Source organism: Coenobita brevimanus, chromosome 89, assembly GCF_032717465.1.
Source record: "Coenobita brevimanus isolate Jiangsu-jjx chromosome 89, ASM3271746v2, whole genome shotgun sequence".
Taxonomy (NCBI): domain Eukaryota; kingdom Metazoa; phylum Arthropoda; class Malacostraca; order Decapoda; family Coenobitidae; genus Coenobita; species Coenobita brevimanus.
Window position 1 is genome coordinate 28,883,870 of NC_137042.1, and position 16,342 is coordinate 28,900,211.

The 16,342-nt window shown below is 43.8% G+C and overlaps 1 protein-coding gene across 2 annotated transcripts in view; it reads right to left on the bottom strand.

The window, feature by feature from the left end:
* The window catches only part of unc-104 (kinesin family member unc-104), a 212,168-nt gene extending 198,660 nt beyond the window's left edge, over positions 1 to 13,508 (bottom strand). For both annotated transcript variants that reach the window (XM_080281497.1, XM_080281498.1), the window contains exon 1: positions 13,296 to 13,508. The gene's annotated coding sequence lies outside the window, so the exon portion shown is untranslated. The remainder of the gene's footprint in view (positions 1 to 13,295) is intronic.
* Positions 13,509 to 16,342: the final 2,834 nt, after the last annotated feature.

Here is a 16,342-nt window from a genome sequence, read left to right on the forward strand (position 1 = left end):
AACAAATTATATGAAAGCCACACAACACACGGAGGAAGGAACATGCTAAACACACATACACGAAAACACACAAGTAAATATTACTCAAGCAATACACTGAAAAACATACCATTTCTCTCAACCATTAAAGAGGAATAATACTGAAATGCTTGTAGGCAGTTAGAATATTACGCAAGACACCTAAGAGAATATGTGGTGTGCAGGATGTGACAAAGATAAGTGTTACGAAAGGGTGCCGGGGGAGAAGCCGCAGGACACAGGCTGTGGAGTGGGGCTGTGATAGGCAGGGGGTGTGTGGCTGGCAAAGTAAGGGGAGAGAGAGAGAGAGAGAGAGAGAGAGAGAGAGAGAGAGGGGGGGGGAGTTGAGGGGCGGAATACTGATAAGAGTTACGGCTAGGTGTAGGAAGAAGGGTAGAAAAATGATGTAGGGGTAGAAAAGATATGGCGTTAGGGCAGGGAAAGTAGAGAGAATGAGATTATGTGGGTGGGATAACGATGAGAGAGGGTGTAAGCGGGTTAGAAATGGGGAGAGAGAATGATGGGGATGGGACACGGGTATGGAAAAGATGTGAGGACAGGAGGAAACACAGAACACAGGCTGGGGGGTGAGGAGGGTGATGTGAGTGGGCGGGATCTAGGTATGGGGGAGGGGCTGGGTGTGTGTGAGCTGGAAAGTGATTGACTAGGGAGATGGGATATTGGCAGAGAGAGGGTGTGGGGTGGGATGACAGAGACAGGGTGTGAGGTGGGACAGTGATGGAGAAAGTGTGTGCGAATATGGAAAGAGAGAGAGAGAGAGAGAGAGAGAGAGAGAGGTGGGAGGGGAGGGGGAGGACGGGGAGAGTGTTAGTGGGTGTGGGAGTGTGGCAAGACGAGGGTGCGTGGGCTAAATTCTGGTCCGGAGGGAGGCCAAATGTGTGGAATATAAAGTTGTGGGGATAAAACCAAGAGGGTGGAAAGAGAGCCAAAGTTATGCGATTGGAGGCAATTCCTGAGGAGAGAAAATGGGAGAAATGGGGGTGTGGAGGGCAGAGTGGGTGGGTTGATGGAATGGTTCATTATGGAAGGATGGGATGAGTACCGAGGAGAGTGTGTGGTAGGGAGGAGGGAAACGGAAAAGGTAGGGGGAAGAAGGAATAAGAGGGGATGAGAGAAGAAGGGGGGAGCGAAGAAGTGGGAGAAAAGGAAGGGGGAGTTGAAGGTGAAGGGAAGAGGGAAAGGGAGGAGAGTGAAAAGTGAGAAAATGTTGTGCAGTGAGAGGGAAGTCAAGGAGAGAAAATTGGTGAAAAGGGCAGGGTGTGTGGAGGGCAGTGGGTAGGTAGGAGGGACGGTTCGTGTTATAGATTGAGGGGGAGAATATCGAAGCGAGTGGGTGGAGGGGAGGGGAGGGGAAGAAGGGAAAGGAGAAATTGAGGATGGATGAGAGAGAAAAGGAGAGAAAGGAAGGGGTTTGGGGAAAGAGAGGGGAGGGGGGTTAAAAGGAGGGGGAGGGGAAAAGGGGAGAGTGAAGAAGGGTAGATGAGTGAGAGGATGAGAGACGGAGAGAGAGAAAGAGCGAAAGAGGGAGAGGAGGGAGGGAAGTGAGAGAAGGGAGATTGAGCGAGAGAGACGGCAGGATGAAAAAGTAAGATACAGGAGGGAGGAAAGAGAGAAGGAAGGAAATGAGAGAGCATGAGAGGGAGGGGAGAGGAAATGGGAGAGGCAGGGGAAGGGAGCAATGAAGGAAACGTCGAGAGGAGACAGACGGGGAGTGACACCGGGTGGATGTGTGTGTGTGTGTGTGTGTGTGTGTGTGTGTGTGTGTGTGTGTGTGTGTGTGTGTGTGTGTGTGTGTGTGTGTGTGTGTGTGTGTGTGTGTGTGTGTGTGTGTGTGTGTGTGTGTGTGTGTGTGTGTGTGTGAGGGGAGGAGGGACGTGAGGAGAGGGAGTGAAACTGAGGCAATAAGGGTGAGGGAGGCTGCGTGGTTGACATACTAACAACATTTCGTACCATAATACGGTTCAGAGCGACCAGGAGTTACACAGACGTACAGACAACACACAACACCCGTCCCAAGTCACCTGGTCTATATTACAGAATGCATTACGAATATGAATGAGGTAGTGAGAGTGAGAAAATAAGTATGTGAAAGATAGTGAGTACGCGAGAAGTGAAAGTGAGTGAATACGTGACGGAAAGAGTGAAAGTGAGCGAGCATGTTGGAAAGAGATGAAGTAAGCAAATACATAAGGAAAAGGAATGAAAGTGAGTGAATATAAGAAGGAGTGACAAAATGAGAGAGGAGGTCAGAGTCAGTGGGAGAGAAAGTGAGTGAGTGAGAGTGGGTCCGTGACGGGGAGAATGAGGTTGATAGACTAACTGCAGTTCGTACCATAATGAGGTTGGGAGGGCCCTCGCACCGCTACACACACACACACACACACACACACACACACACGCCAGCATCAAGAACCCTCATAATGAATATAAACATTTAGGTCTTGATGCTGTGCCAGTGTTTAATGACTATCACGCTACACACACATACACACACACACACACACACACACACACACACACACACACACACACACACACACACACACACACACACACACACAGAAACTTCGAATCCACATATATCTAAACCAACAAATTCGAAAGAGCCAACTTCTCTCATCCAATAACACGCTCACCTATTCCCCGTGCCTACTAAAGCTCTTTCCCTGTTAGTCGGCTTAAGCAGGGGCAGCCACTGACCTACTTCCTCCACTGCCCGCACTGACCTCGATACTTCTCTCTATACGAAAAAATATACAGTAAATCTCTTCATCCTTTCAACAAGATGGCGTTATGTTCATTTTACTCTTGCTGTATCCGGACGATCTTTTTTCAGCTTTGGATATCAGACCGTATCCAGCCAAGAACAACAATGCAGTACTTCTCTCCACAAAATTATACCGTACATAATCTTTCAACACGATGACGTATTTTCATTTTATTCATGCTAACTCCAAACGATTCTATTCAATTTAAGGATACACTTTTCCAACTGGAGGGGTTTGAGACAGAGCCCATTGACCCGTTTCGCTACCAGTGGGCTTTGCTATGTATAGTGAAAATAATCGTCTGGTTACGGAAGAAATAAACAAGCTACGCCACAGAATGAAAAGGTTAATCTGTTCAGTATGGAGTCATTTTCCAATCTGTTCTTGTTATTTCCAGATGATTTCGTAAAGTAAAAAATAGATATATCCCGTAATGAAAAAGTTACCAATGGCTATACACATGACTCCTCCAGTTCGACATATCTCTCCTGAGCTGAATAAAATCAGCCAGAAGCGAAGAAAATATGCAAATCTAAAAAAGACACTGGAGGCACTCCTTGGATCTCAACCAGTTAGGAAAAAGCAGAGTGTCTAAATTTTACGTATTCTACCGAAGCTGAAAAAATAAAAAGCCAAACGGTAGCCATAATATAAGAAAAAAAAAATGTCGTCAGTGGAGTTAAAATATAATCTAGTTCACGAGAGCCATTATGCACTCCGGGTATCTGATACTAATCTCACAAAATCCCGAAATTATAAAAACGTACACACATTTGTCTCCGAAACAGCCAATCATGCACCAGTTTTCTCACACATCCCAAGTTACAGCGCGAATTTATCTGACTATATACTTTAAATACATCCAATCTCCGGAAATTACAGTATTCAACAAGCGCAGAGTAACTCCCAATCCGGCAATAAATCTCCGCACTTTCCCCGAAGTCCCCTTAAAACTCACTCTATTTACTATCCCTACTGACTCACTCCAAATGCCTAAAATATCTCGAAACTTTTTAACGGTACACAAAGAGGCCATGACTCAGATTTTCCTGTGCGCACGCACGCACGCACACACACACACACACACACACACACACACACACACACACACACACACACACACACACACACACACACACACACACACATTTTCTCTCAAACTCGGGTAAGTTAGGAGGGGAGGTATGTGTAGTGGCCCCGTAGCTCTCACCCCTCTCTCCCCCCTTCCACCACCTTCCTCCTCCTCCTCCTCCTCCTCCTCCTCCTCCTCTCCTCATCTCTCTCCAACCTCCTTCCCCCTTCTCCCCCCTCCTGCTGGAACTTCACCCATCCCGGTGCTTTACGTCCACCACCAGTTTTAAATGAAGACTCGCCCACCCTCTTTTGCATACACCCTCACCTCAAGGAATCTTTAATATAACCCATTTTTGACGTTTAGTAGACAAAAAGCTGCACCCATGACTTTCTATTTCTTAGCCCAGCTCGAGTCATTACATAAAGACCACAGGCATTTTAATTTTCACACTACCGTCTCTCATATTCATCCACCTTCTTCAGCAATTTAATAAAGTTCTCTGTCATTAGAATATCTAAAACTGTCACACTTTTCTTCATCCTGGTTCGCTAACAAGGACATTGATTTAAATCTTCGGAACCATCCCCTTTTAGCCCACGCTTTACTATTACTAATACCATATAAAGGTACACTGCATGAACTTTTATGAAGGTAATATTACACAGACCTTGGTATTCTTCCCTTCATCATCACTTTGCAAATGCTCTTCAAAACTGACCCCTTGTAAGTAGACACCTTAAAGAAGTTGCCATAAGAATGTGTACAAACAACGTACAAGGTATAATCAACTTTCATATCTCGGCTCCTTTCTTTCAATATACAACCACATCCTGCAAAATTTATACAGGATATCATAATTCTTTTTCACTATCTTAAATTTTCCTATGCAATAAAGTTGTCTAAAAATTCACTTGTACCATGAATCAGACAGACTACAATATTTACAACTCTTTTTAATGAGCAAGTATGGCGTGCTACACAAGATACGAAGATGTATGGCTTCATGTGTCCATCGATCTGTGTGTGTGTGTGTGTGTGTGTGTGTGTGTGTGTGTGTGTGTGTGTGTGTGTGTGTGTGTGTGTGTGTGTGTGTGTGTGTGTGTGTGAGAGAGAGAGAGAGAGAGAGAGGATCCTCCTTGCAGACCGGGAATACAAAAAAGCACGTAATTACTCTCTCTCTCTCTCTCTCTCTCTCTCTCTCTCTCTCTCTCTCTCAAGCAGCCAGACAACTACACAGGGTCATAAAGTCTGTTTCCGAGACACACATAAACATGTAACCAAAACCCCCTCCCCCCCGCTCCCTTCCACACCTGTACTTCAGATACACATACACAGGCAAGCGCGCGCAAACGCACACACACACACACACACACACACACACACACACACACACACACACACACATATGCGAGCCGGAGGCGGGTGCGTCACAGATGGTGTTCGGGAAACACGAGCACCTGCATACACAAACACCTGGGCCACAAACACACACGAGAATACAATAGACACATACACGAGCACCTGCATACACAAAAACTTATGCCTTATACACAAACAAGCACTTGCAGACACAAACATCTAAGTTACACACACACACACACACACACACACACGAGAACACTGTACATTGATATACAAGCACCTGCATATACAAACACACAGGTGAAATAAACACAAGAGCCTAGCATACACACATACACAGATATTATACAGCCATTCCCACACAGAAGTGAAAAACACAAAATAAATATAAAAACACGACCGCTACTTAACTTTAAACCCACATACCACATACACACCCAAGTCTCTCCACACAAACACAACAACAGATATACACAGCTGTAAACACATATACAGCGAAAAAAAAAAACAGAAAACATAGCCTGAAATAGACACAGAGCGACACAACCGGGTCAGAACATGCATACGGAAGCTGCAGGAGGGAGGTGTAGGGGAGGGGGGTGAGTCACAGATGGCGTCCGGGCAACAAGGGGAATTAAGAGCAGGGACAATGTGATTTAGGCTCGTCCCGGCGCCCGCTGCATCGCCTACCCGTCCACCTGAATATTCATCCACCAGGGAAAGACGCTCACCAACGCGACATCTGCTGCCTCTAAGACCTGTATTTTAGTGCTATGCTTTGTTTATGCACGAGCTTTACGGTGTTCTTCTACAACTGGAGAATCTTACGGAGCTCTACCACAACGCCTATAATCGATAAGAAATTTCTAGGCCTCACGTGACTCCAAGAGAATAAGAATACGGTACATTACGCCTACCTGACTGTTAGCGGTAATCACTTCTCACGTATTACAGAACATGCCTCACGTTCTGATGACAAATTCTAAAACATGTGATGATTGCTTGACTGATGACACTGGAAGTAACGTCAAAGGTCACTATCACCGTATACCAAGAGTTTATGAAAAAAGAGGATAAAACAAAAGATTCTCACTCATTAAGCTTCATACACAATCCTAAAATAATAATATATAACATGTGATGATTATAAAACACGCCTGGCCTTCTGTATCGTTCCTTACTTCACTACGTACTGTGGTAAGCAGGCTGGTCACAGCTTTGGTTATGAGGAAGGAACGAGTCTCCGTTGTCAGAAGTCAAATCGCCCAAAAAATCTGACTAAACTGGTCATCGAATTCGGTAAAAGATGTTATGGATCTCTGTCAGGTTCAAATAAACGAGGTAGTTATGGTGTTAGGACATCTCGGCCCCGCTGCCCATCACTCACAGTGCAAAGGGTTTCTATGATACAGGAAGAACCTCAAGCTGACTAGTATTCATTTCTCGCTCATTAGTCCTTGCGTCTTCTCTAACATTTTATTCTCGCTACTGTCAGAAGATTGTATTCAGATGAGAATGAGACACAGGAACCTGATTATGTGTCAATTTTCTCCCCGATTCATAAAACGAAATAAACCAAAGAATACTGTTAACCTGTAGATATTCTAACGACAAAAGCTGGGACAGGATGATGATGACGGTTAGTGTACTCAACTCGTGATGTGTGTGTTATATATCTAGGGTTCGAGTCCAAGTCGTGGCGGACAGTTAAGGAGGACGCAGGTAATGTCCCTTCACATGCTTGCATATCTATGGACCCTGTCGTTTATATCGATCATATTTAAACACAATGTGACACACATAAAAACAGCCAGTATAACAAATATAACACCTATTTCACATGCCTTAATGTTACTACTGACACCCATTTACCATTAACCTTCAACAGAATGGGTAAGGCTCTCCCAAAGAGAAGTTCCGGTCCTGCGGTGGACGTAATATGGACAGATACTGATACAGATCAGTCTTATAATTCTTGATGTTATTATAGTGTTAAATGTAGTCATTATTTATTGTGATACACTATTTGCCAAGAGATACCATTTCGTGGTAACCTATAATGTAGGTCCATGTTGAACTGCATAAAGGGATACTTGGATCTACCATTAAAATTACAAATATTGATGTTCGTTTTGACAAACACCGGTGTCTTCTTCCACCAGCAAACAAGTTTACGAGGCAGGCCAGAGTTATTCCAGTGGAACCAATATTTTAGGAGCGAGGACATCTACATAATTTGATTCTGATGCGATACCGCCGCCTCACGTCCAGCTCACACTCCCCAACAAGGCCTGCCATCCGCCTGCCAACTGGACATGGCAGCTCAGGCCAAGTATTTATGAACGATCTTAATTAACTTATATGATAAAACAAAAATCTGTAACAAATCAGTATTACCAAACATCGCTTAGTATGCCGCTATATTTTTTTACAATATGAACTCGAATTAAACTGTGCAGTGTTTGGTAACTGTATGAATGAAGGCAAACATGTATATATGCAATCTTATATACAACTCTAGCTGAAGATAGTCTATAAATACGACCCTGGGCAGGCAGGCAGGCAGACGGACACAGTCATCATCACCAGCGCTGAACAGTTTCCGTGGCAGCCTTCCAGCATCTGGTGTTCATACCAAATACGTTTTAATATACTCCTTTGATTAAACCTTTCTAAAATTAGAGAAAGAGCCCACATGAGTCTTGTAACTTTCAAAGCACAATTAACTAAATAGCTCTCCAATTTCAACCCTTTCTCGATAGAATCGTTATTCGCCAGCCACAAAAAAATATATACGTGCAATAATTACAGTAAACGCAATACGTTCCAGTCACGTAAGTTTGTAACATATCAACTGCGTGTTCATGTCATGATGTGACATCTTGAAGTACACACGCATAACAAGATCAATGACTGACAGCTATAATCCCACGCTAACCAAAGACGCGTTTTCATTTTTTTTTTTTTTTTATACTTTTTTTAAGGCCACTTTAGATTAGTCGAAGCCTTCTGGATCTTCTAGAATCCCACCCGAACCAATATCGCGTTTTTTTTTGTTTTTTTTTTGTTTTCCAGCTCACTGGTCGAAGCCATCTGAACCTCCAGGATGCTGCTTGTGATAATGGACACGAGACCGGCACCATCGTGAATGCTGCTGCTACTGACTGGCGGATCGTGTGGGAGGGGCCATGGTATCAACTGGGCTATGTGATGAAAAAGAAAGGGATAATAATAACCCAGTTTAACTAATAATATCTGTGTCATTAGCCCACACGTTGTATAAAAGAAAATAAGTGACAGCTCGGCAGCCTGTTCGCTGCACGCTCAAGACAAAGGGGGTTTTATTGCGCCAGAGTGAAATAAATATGCAGCATACCCTGCTGGTGAAAACAGAGCTATAAGTATCGTAAACAATGACTGCAGTGGTAGTTCTCAACGAATTGTTACTGGGAAATATATGTAAGTGTCGTTTTTAACTTACCATAATCCACAGGTTCACAAATTCTGCACTTATTATCTCACTAATTAAGGTATAAATGAGTAACATTTTAAAATATCTAAGTATTCATTTTCCTGAAAATCTACATTATATCACAATCCTATGTCAATGTTGGCGGTCCAGTCAGTTGATATATTCATTGTGTGTGTGTGTGTGTGTGTGTGTGTGTGTGTGTGTGTGTGTGTGTGTGTGTGTGTGTGTGTGTGTGTGTGTGTGTGTGTGTGTGTGTGTAAAACGCGCATCATTGTGCGCAGGACAGGTTCAAAGCAGTCCTTTCCCTGCATTACATCCATCTTGCCCGGTCTGTCTTCCCGTAAGAGCCACGCGACCGGTCTGAACCGGCCTACAGTGCCCTTATTGGAAAAAAAAAAAAAAAAAAAAAAAATCGCGGCTCAAGGAAACTGCTAGGTGAAGGAGGAGGTTTGTCGTCTGTCGGCAAACTTGCCCTCTACTCCTTAACTGGGAGGGATGAGAGAGTGGAATAACACGGTCAATGAATCTATACTGTCAAATGCCTCTAGCCTGAAATATCCTTATCTGATTAAAAACATGGCCCAGTTATAACCCACAGTTTGTGGCCACTGCAAAAAAACGAGAATTACGCTTATCATTTACGTACCGCACAATAAAGTGTACATTTCTAAATCCCTCAATTAATCCTGGCCTTTACCAAACTATCAGGAACAAATACCTAGGACCAAATATCACAGACGTACAATGAATCCACAAATACAATACACCCACAGTAAATTTTCTGAGACTATACTGAACCCCATATCGTTACCATACCAAACCAAACGGCAACCCAGTAACTAAATACAGCGGCGTAAACAGCGGGAAATATTAATCGTTGGCAGGACGTGAGCAAGAATATATTTGGAACTGTTTGGCCTTTTTCGCTACCAGATGGAAAGCCTCGTCAATCATAAGCGTGGGTATTATTGTTCCTCCTGGTGGGTGGTGTGGAAATGGTGTATTTTTGGCAGCCTCTCTCTCTCTCTCTTTCTGTGTGTGTGTGTGTGTGTGTGTGTGTGTGTGTTCAGATCCCATTCGTGACTGCCTGATATTTCCCGTTGCTAAATTTACTTATAATTGCCGTAACCTCGCCCATTCAGAGCTTTAATTATGCCTTCACTTACTTCCTTCTTTAGTGATTATCTCCAGCTGGCATTATTTCTTGCTTCCTTTATTCATCCCACTACATAGCTCTTCCTTTAGTTATTACCTTGAGTTGGCATTATCTCTTGCTTTACTACCTTCTCTGGCAATTATATCGAGTCGTATTGATCTTCTCATCAGTGCTGCTTCCCCCCTGTCTTTATTTTATTATCCTCCTCCCCTTAGTTCCTTCATTAGCAATTATTTCCAACTATGTTAATCTTTTATTCAAGGCTGAATTGTTTACTTTTATTAGTTCCTTCTTTTCTTCCTTTTTTTTTTTTTTTTTAAATTCAAGAACCCTAATTCCTATATATTGTTTTTTTTTTTAATTCAAGAACCCTAATTCCTATATATTAATGAATTAGGATTCTTCAATGTTCCAAATCTCATTATGTTGAAAAATCTTACCTGATCTAAATATATTCGTGTAGAGACTAAGAATATATCGGACGCCACAGTAGTGAAAGGGTTAACGTGTCCTAAGCAGAAATAATCTGGTAACGTGAAGGTGCCGCGAAGCCTTTGATGCCGACGACAATATACCACCCATAGACTAACTCACCTTATCTTTTAACACGTCACTACAACGCCCCTTAAGCTTCACTCTTAATCCTCGAGGATTGACTTAACTCTGGCTGACACCTGACGATTTTACTCGCCACTGGGAAGCCTCCTGAAGTCTGAGGATTATTAACATCGTTCGGTGGTATCAAAAAATAATCTTTAAAAATGTCACCGTGCTTTCAGCGTCCATGGGCTACTTCAAGTCCCTTCACTAACAGACTACCTATAAGCTGTAAACAATCGTTTGCTGGCAGCAAGAGTAATAATCAGACTATTTCAAAATTTTCGTTGACTTTTGAGAATACATGTATTTCGGGTTTACCTTACGACCATATCTGGCCGATAACAGAGTATTCCCAAATCATCTTCGGTTTACTGTATTCACACTTCATCCCAGACTATTACAGCCTTATCTTGGCCTGCATACTGGTAACGATTTAGGCAATTTTATTCCAATTTAACTCTAGTTCGTCGTTTGTTCAGCATCTCTTTCGACTATTCTTTCGTGTTTCGCATAATGACGCTTTTCTTGTTTTATTTTTGCAATCGTCAAAGAGGTCTTCTTTTGCACACTCATGCCTTGCTACCGAATGACAACTACTGTCAGCTTAAGGCAAACCACTTCACAGCGAATAGGTTACGAGAGAAAGATGGCATAATCATTCCTTGGACGAAGGTAAGTTCCTGTGGCGTGTAAAATAATCTCCGACGTCTGCCACAGTAAATTACCTAACCCGTCAGCCTCGTAAGGAGGATTAATCGAGACACCTTTTCGACCCCTGTGGCTAACGAAATTGTCTGGCCAAAATACCCAAGTCATCAACCGTCCTTTGAAGGTTCACTTCTTCACTACAAGGACGTATTTTAATTCTCCTCCTGCTACAATTTTCATGTAACCTTGGGAACATCTCCCGCAGTGAAGGAGATGGAAACAATCATCATTAAATTAATTAAACGGTCTCTCCAACGCTGAATAAAATCGTCATATAGGAGCAAAACTAAAAAAAAAAAAAAAGTTCTCGGCCTGATGGAACAGCGCTTCTTACCCCTTCGCTATAGGGGTCTCTATTAAGCCGAGTAAGTGGGGAGCATGATTAATTCTTCGAGATCAAAGAGTTAACTTGGTGGGCGAGGTAGAGTACTCCTTATATCATGCTGGTATTAGACAGTACTGCCCTTACTAATGCTGCACTCTGCAATTACTTCAGGCTTTGTGGTGACCAGGCACGCCAGTATCACCAATGGCTGTAATACTTGGTCTGTAAATTCACAAGGCAGAACTACTCTTCTTTACTATAATCGACGTAGTCTTTCATGTTTTTGTAATATCGCCTTGCTTACTGACGGAATGTTTTTGTATGAGAAAAAAAAAACCACACACTTATTCCAACACTGGAATTCCTATCAGCCTAATACATCGCCTGGTATTAACAATAATTAATTTCTTTCGTCTGGCTACAACTAGGTAATTTTACTCAGCAAAAGGAAACGCCTATCAGATAATAGGATACAATGAAGCAGACTGTGACTTAATACATTCTCCAAAATGGTCAGCACCAGAGAAAGCTGTGGAATTTATCATATTAATTTTATTCACTCAGACACCTACTCAGCAAGCCTTCACAATATTTTAATTTGGTGTAATAGTTTCAGTAAGTTACAAGTACTACTAAACAAAAGACGAGGTGGTCTGCTCAGCCCGCCTCAGCTTCAAGCGTGACTCATGCAGCAAGCTCTCCTCCCCACCTTCCTTGCCAGCTGTCCCATCACCACGCACTCCTGCCACAACCAACATTCACTCCACAAATATCCTGGTGCTCAAAACCTCACAAACATTGCCCTACATACTAAAGGTTGAAAAATTTATCCTATTTGTATGTATAATTCAGGCACTTACAACACAAACTTCCATCGATTTAATTTTGATGTAATGATTTCTGTACTAATAATTCCTGTAACCGTGTGGTATTTCTAACAATAAATGAGGTCCAGTACTCAGTCCCCCTCAGCTTCATGCGTGACTCATGCACCAAGTTCTCCTCCCTCATCTTCCTTACCCGCTGCCAATCCTCAACAAAACTAACATTCTTTCACCAAATATCCCAGCACTCAAAACCACACAAATATTCCTCTACTTACACATATATCCCTTTATTCAAGTACTGATGAGAACGTTGTGTTTCACATCTTACCATTTGTTTCCTCTCGCCACGCACTCTTACCAAAACCAACACTTTCATCAATACTCTAGATCCATAACTATATAAATATCACCCTAAAGACATTGACTGCTCTCCGTTATTTCATTAAAGAGAAATCTATTTTTCGCCTCACCAGCTGCTCCCCTCACCACGGACTTCTGTCAAAACCAACCACTTTTTATACAATCTTAAATACACAAACATCTCTCCGTTAGGCTACGGTACTGATGAGAAGGGTCCGCTTTTCACCTCACCAGCTGCTCCCCTCACCACGCACTCCAACCTTAACCCAAACTCATTAACCGGTTCCCCAGCACCTTAAATCACACAAATATCACCCTACACAAACAAACCACTCTCTATATCCAGTATTTACGACGAGAATGTTCTATTTTTCCTTCCAATGGCAACCATCTGGAAGGGCCAGCTGGGCGGAAACTGCGTCATACCACGTAGGTGTACGGAAGGTTAGAGGTCGAGGTGCAAAGTTTTTCGGTTAAGGACAGCGAATAACGATAATGAGGAATAATTCTGGAAGATAATGCAAGGGGAGAGGTTGGATGGAGGGAAGAGGGTTGGAGGCAGGGAGGGAGGGGGAGGTGGGGCGCGGCTGTTGGTCTACTCACGCTCAGGCAAGATGGCTTCCAGACACCAGAGGACTGATTGATCGGTGGATGGAGGAGGCGGACGAGGGAAGAGCTGTTGAGTGGAGCTGGGAGTCAGTCCAGGGGCCCCGGGGAACTACCAAGGCTGCCTGATCGCTACATGCCTGCCCGCCGCCACCATCTTCACCCTACAAAACACAAAAATCCCGGAGTAGGAGGAGTGAGGGCGCGAGAGGCAGCACCACCCGCCAGAAACACAGTGCGCCGGGAAGGCTCCAGGCGGCCGCTCACGTCACTGCACACGCCTGCGTCCTGCAACCCGCCCACTCCACTTCCAGAGCCGCCACCCACCACTACACACACACTCCTTACATATTGATAATTAACACACCAGTTTCAATTCACTTTTATAAATACTCCCCACCGACTGCAGTATGAATCACCCGGAAGGCACTGGAGGTCATACACAAAGCAAAAGCCTCCTCACATACACTCCAATTAAACCCAGCGGTCAGCAAATGACGTAAAATGACGTCACCTTAGGTCGAATCCGGGCGACAGACACCTGACACGCGATGAAACAAACACTTACAAACTCACTTCTCTTCTCTCTTTCTCGCCCCTGGCCTATGGAAGAGACGATAAAATAAAAACAAACTCCACGCAATTCCGAGGTGCAAAAAGGAGGAGTCGGGATTGTCATTCAGGTGGAAAGTTGAAACCCCCGTGGGCGAAACCTGGCAACCTCGGCCTCGCCACGACATCGATTGCGGGTCAAAATGGAACAGAAAAAAAGGACAAAAAAGGGCAAAATAAAAATAAAAAATGAATATTAAAGTGTGTTGCACAATTAGAGGGGGGGTGAGGGCAAGCGACATAGGGGCGACACCAGATGCTGGTAGTAAGTTATGGTGGTAGTTGTGGTGGTGTGGTGATGAATGTTTGCGTTGCTGCTGTGGTTAAAGATGTGGTAATGGTGGTGGTAATTTAGACGGCGGTGATGGCAGCTGTGTTTAAGGTATACATGGTGGCAGAGTTACTGGTTCGTCTAACTTGGTGGTGGTAGTAGGTTGTGGTTGTAATCGTGGTGGTGATGGCTGTTTGAGTGCCATATGTATTTAAAGGGGTGATGGTGGTGATGGTTGAGTCACAGCTAGCCTAGTTTAGCACAGATGCTAACGATGGCAGTTGTATTTGTGGTACGTGTGGTGTCGTGATGGGGACAGGTGTTTGAGAGGGAGCTGTGGCTAATCTGGTGGTGGCAATTGTGACTGAGGTGGTGGTGCCAGTTGTCTGTGTAGTTGTAGTTGTGGTAATTAATGCTTGAAGTTGGTGGTAATGGCAGTTGTGTTGACGGTAGACGTGGAGGTTATGGGAGTATGTTTGAGTGGCAGCTGTTGTTAAAGGGGTGATGGTGGTGAGGGTCGAGTTATAGGGGGTTTAGCTAGAATGATTGTTATAAACTTTTGGTCTGGTTTAGTTGTGGTGTAGTTACTGGTTCAATTAACCTGGTGGTGGCAGTAGTTGTGTTGGTGATAACTGTGATGGATGGATGTTTGAGTGGCAATATATTAAAACTATGGTGTGCCCAAGGGTGCTGTTAGTTTAGCTATGTTGGTGGTGATGGCAGTTGGCTGGTGAAAGCTGTGAATGAGGTGGTGGTGAGGGACGCTTGTTTGAGTGGCAGCTGTAGTTTAAAGAGGCAGTGGTGGTGGCACCGTTGCTGGTTCAGCTTAGTAGTGACGGCAACTATGTTGGTGCTAGCTGTGGTTAAGGTGGCATGTTTGATAGTGACAGTGTGGCACATGTGGCGTTGGTTTGAGTGGCAGTCATTATATATTATTCTCGTTGCCTTCACACGATTTTGTTCAGCTATGGGGAGATCTCCTGTAGGAAGGGGGTAAATGGATGTCAGACTTCTCCAGTTTGACGTGTCTCTCCATGTCTAACTAAAACTGCCTGGAGATATCATGAACAAAATGTAAACTGGGTCATCGGAGAGGTGTGAAAGTGATGGTGCTAAGACTTGCTTTCGTTGTTTAGTAAAACGTCGGTGATGGCAGTTGTAGTGGTGGTAGGCGTGGTGAGACGGTGGCATGTTTGGTGGTAGTTGTGTGGTGGCAGATTTATTATTAGCCTGAGTGGACAATGAAATTAAAGTGGTAGACATAGTGGTTGCCATTGATTTCGCGGGTGGCTGAGCTAATCTGGTGGTGATGACAGCTAAGCTCTTGCTATGGCTGAAATGGTGGCAGGTTTGGCAGTACCCGTGATTAGGGTGTCAGTGACGGATTTAAAGCTGAGTGGTACGTATGATGGTAGCTGTGTGGTGGAAGACATGGAGTTGCCTTGACTGGCAATTAACCGCTTCCCTCGCAGCACCTACTTTTTCTTTTATTCTTGTAAACATTTGAGGATTTTGTTCAACGAATGTTGATGGAAGTTATTATGGCTATAGCTAACACGTTCGAAAAAAAAAAATCTACGTAGAATAAACCTTGTGGCGGTAGCAACAAAACCAACGGATAGCGTCACCAGACTAAGCTGACTGAGTTAATGCGGCGGTGGTGAGTAATAATAGTTGCATTTGTAGCTGGCTTAGATCAGCTGGTTGTGGTGACGATGGTGCTGGTGAAGTAGTTGTGCCGATGTGATGGTGACGGATTTTTGCTTGAGTGGCCGACACTAAAAAAAAAAAAAAAAAAAAGTGGTGGTAGAATTACAGTATTGGTGCTATCGGGTGGTGATGGCTGCTGTGCTGGTGGTTCTGGCGATGGTGACGGCCATGTGGTGGAGTAGCAGCTGTGGTTAAATCAGCAGTACTGGAGGCAGAGTTAGTGGTGTTGTTGGCTTTATTCATTTTCCTACCTCCAAACAACTTTATTCAGCTTCTTGGAGACCTTTTGTAGTGAAGGGGTAAATGAAGACTGTATCTAACCTCCCCCACCACGAGAAAATTCTCCATAGCTGAATAAGTAGTCTAGAGGTATCAAGAAAAAGCCTAAGCAGTGGCTGGAGTTAACCCCTTCAGCACAAGGAAGTATATATAAAATCTGTTCTTCCTATAT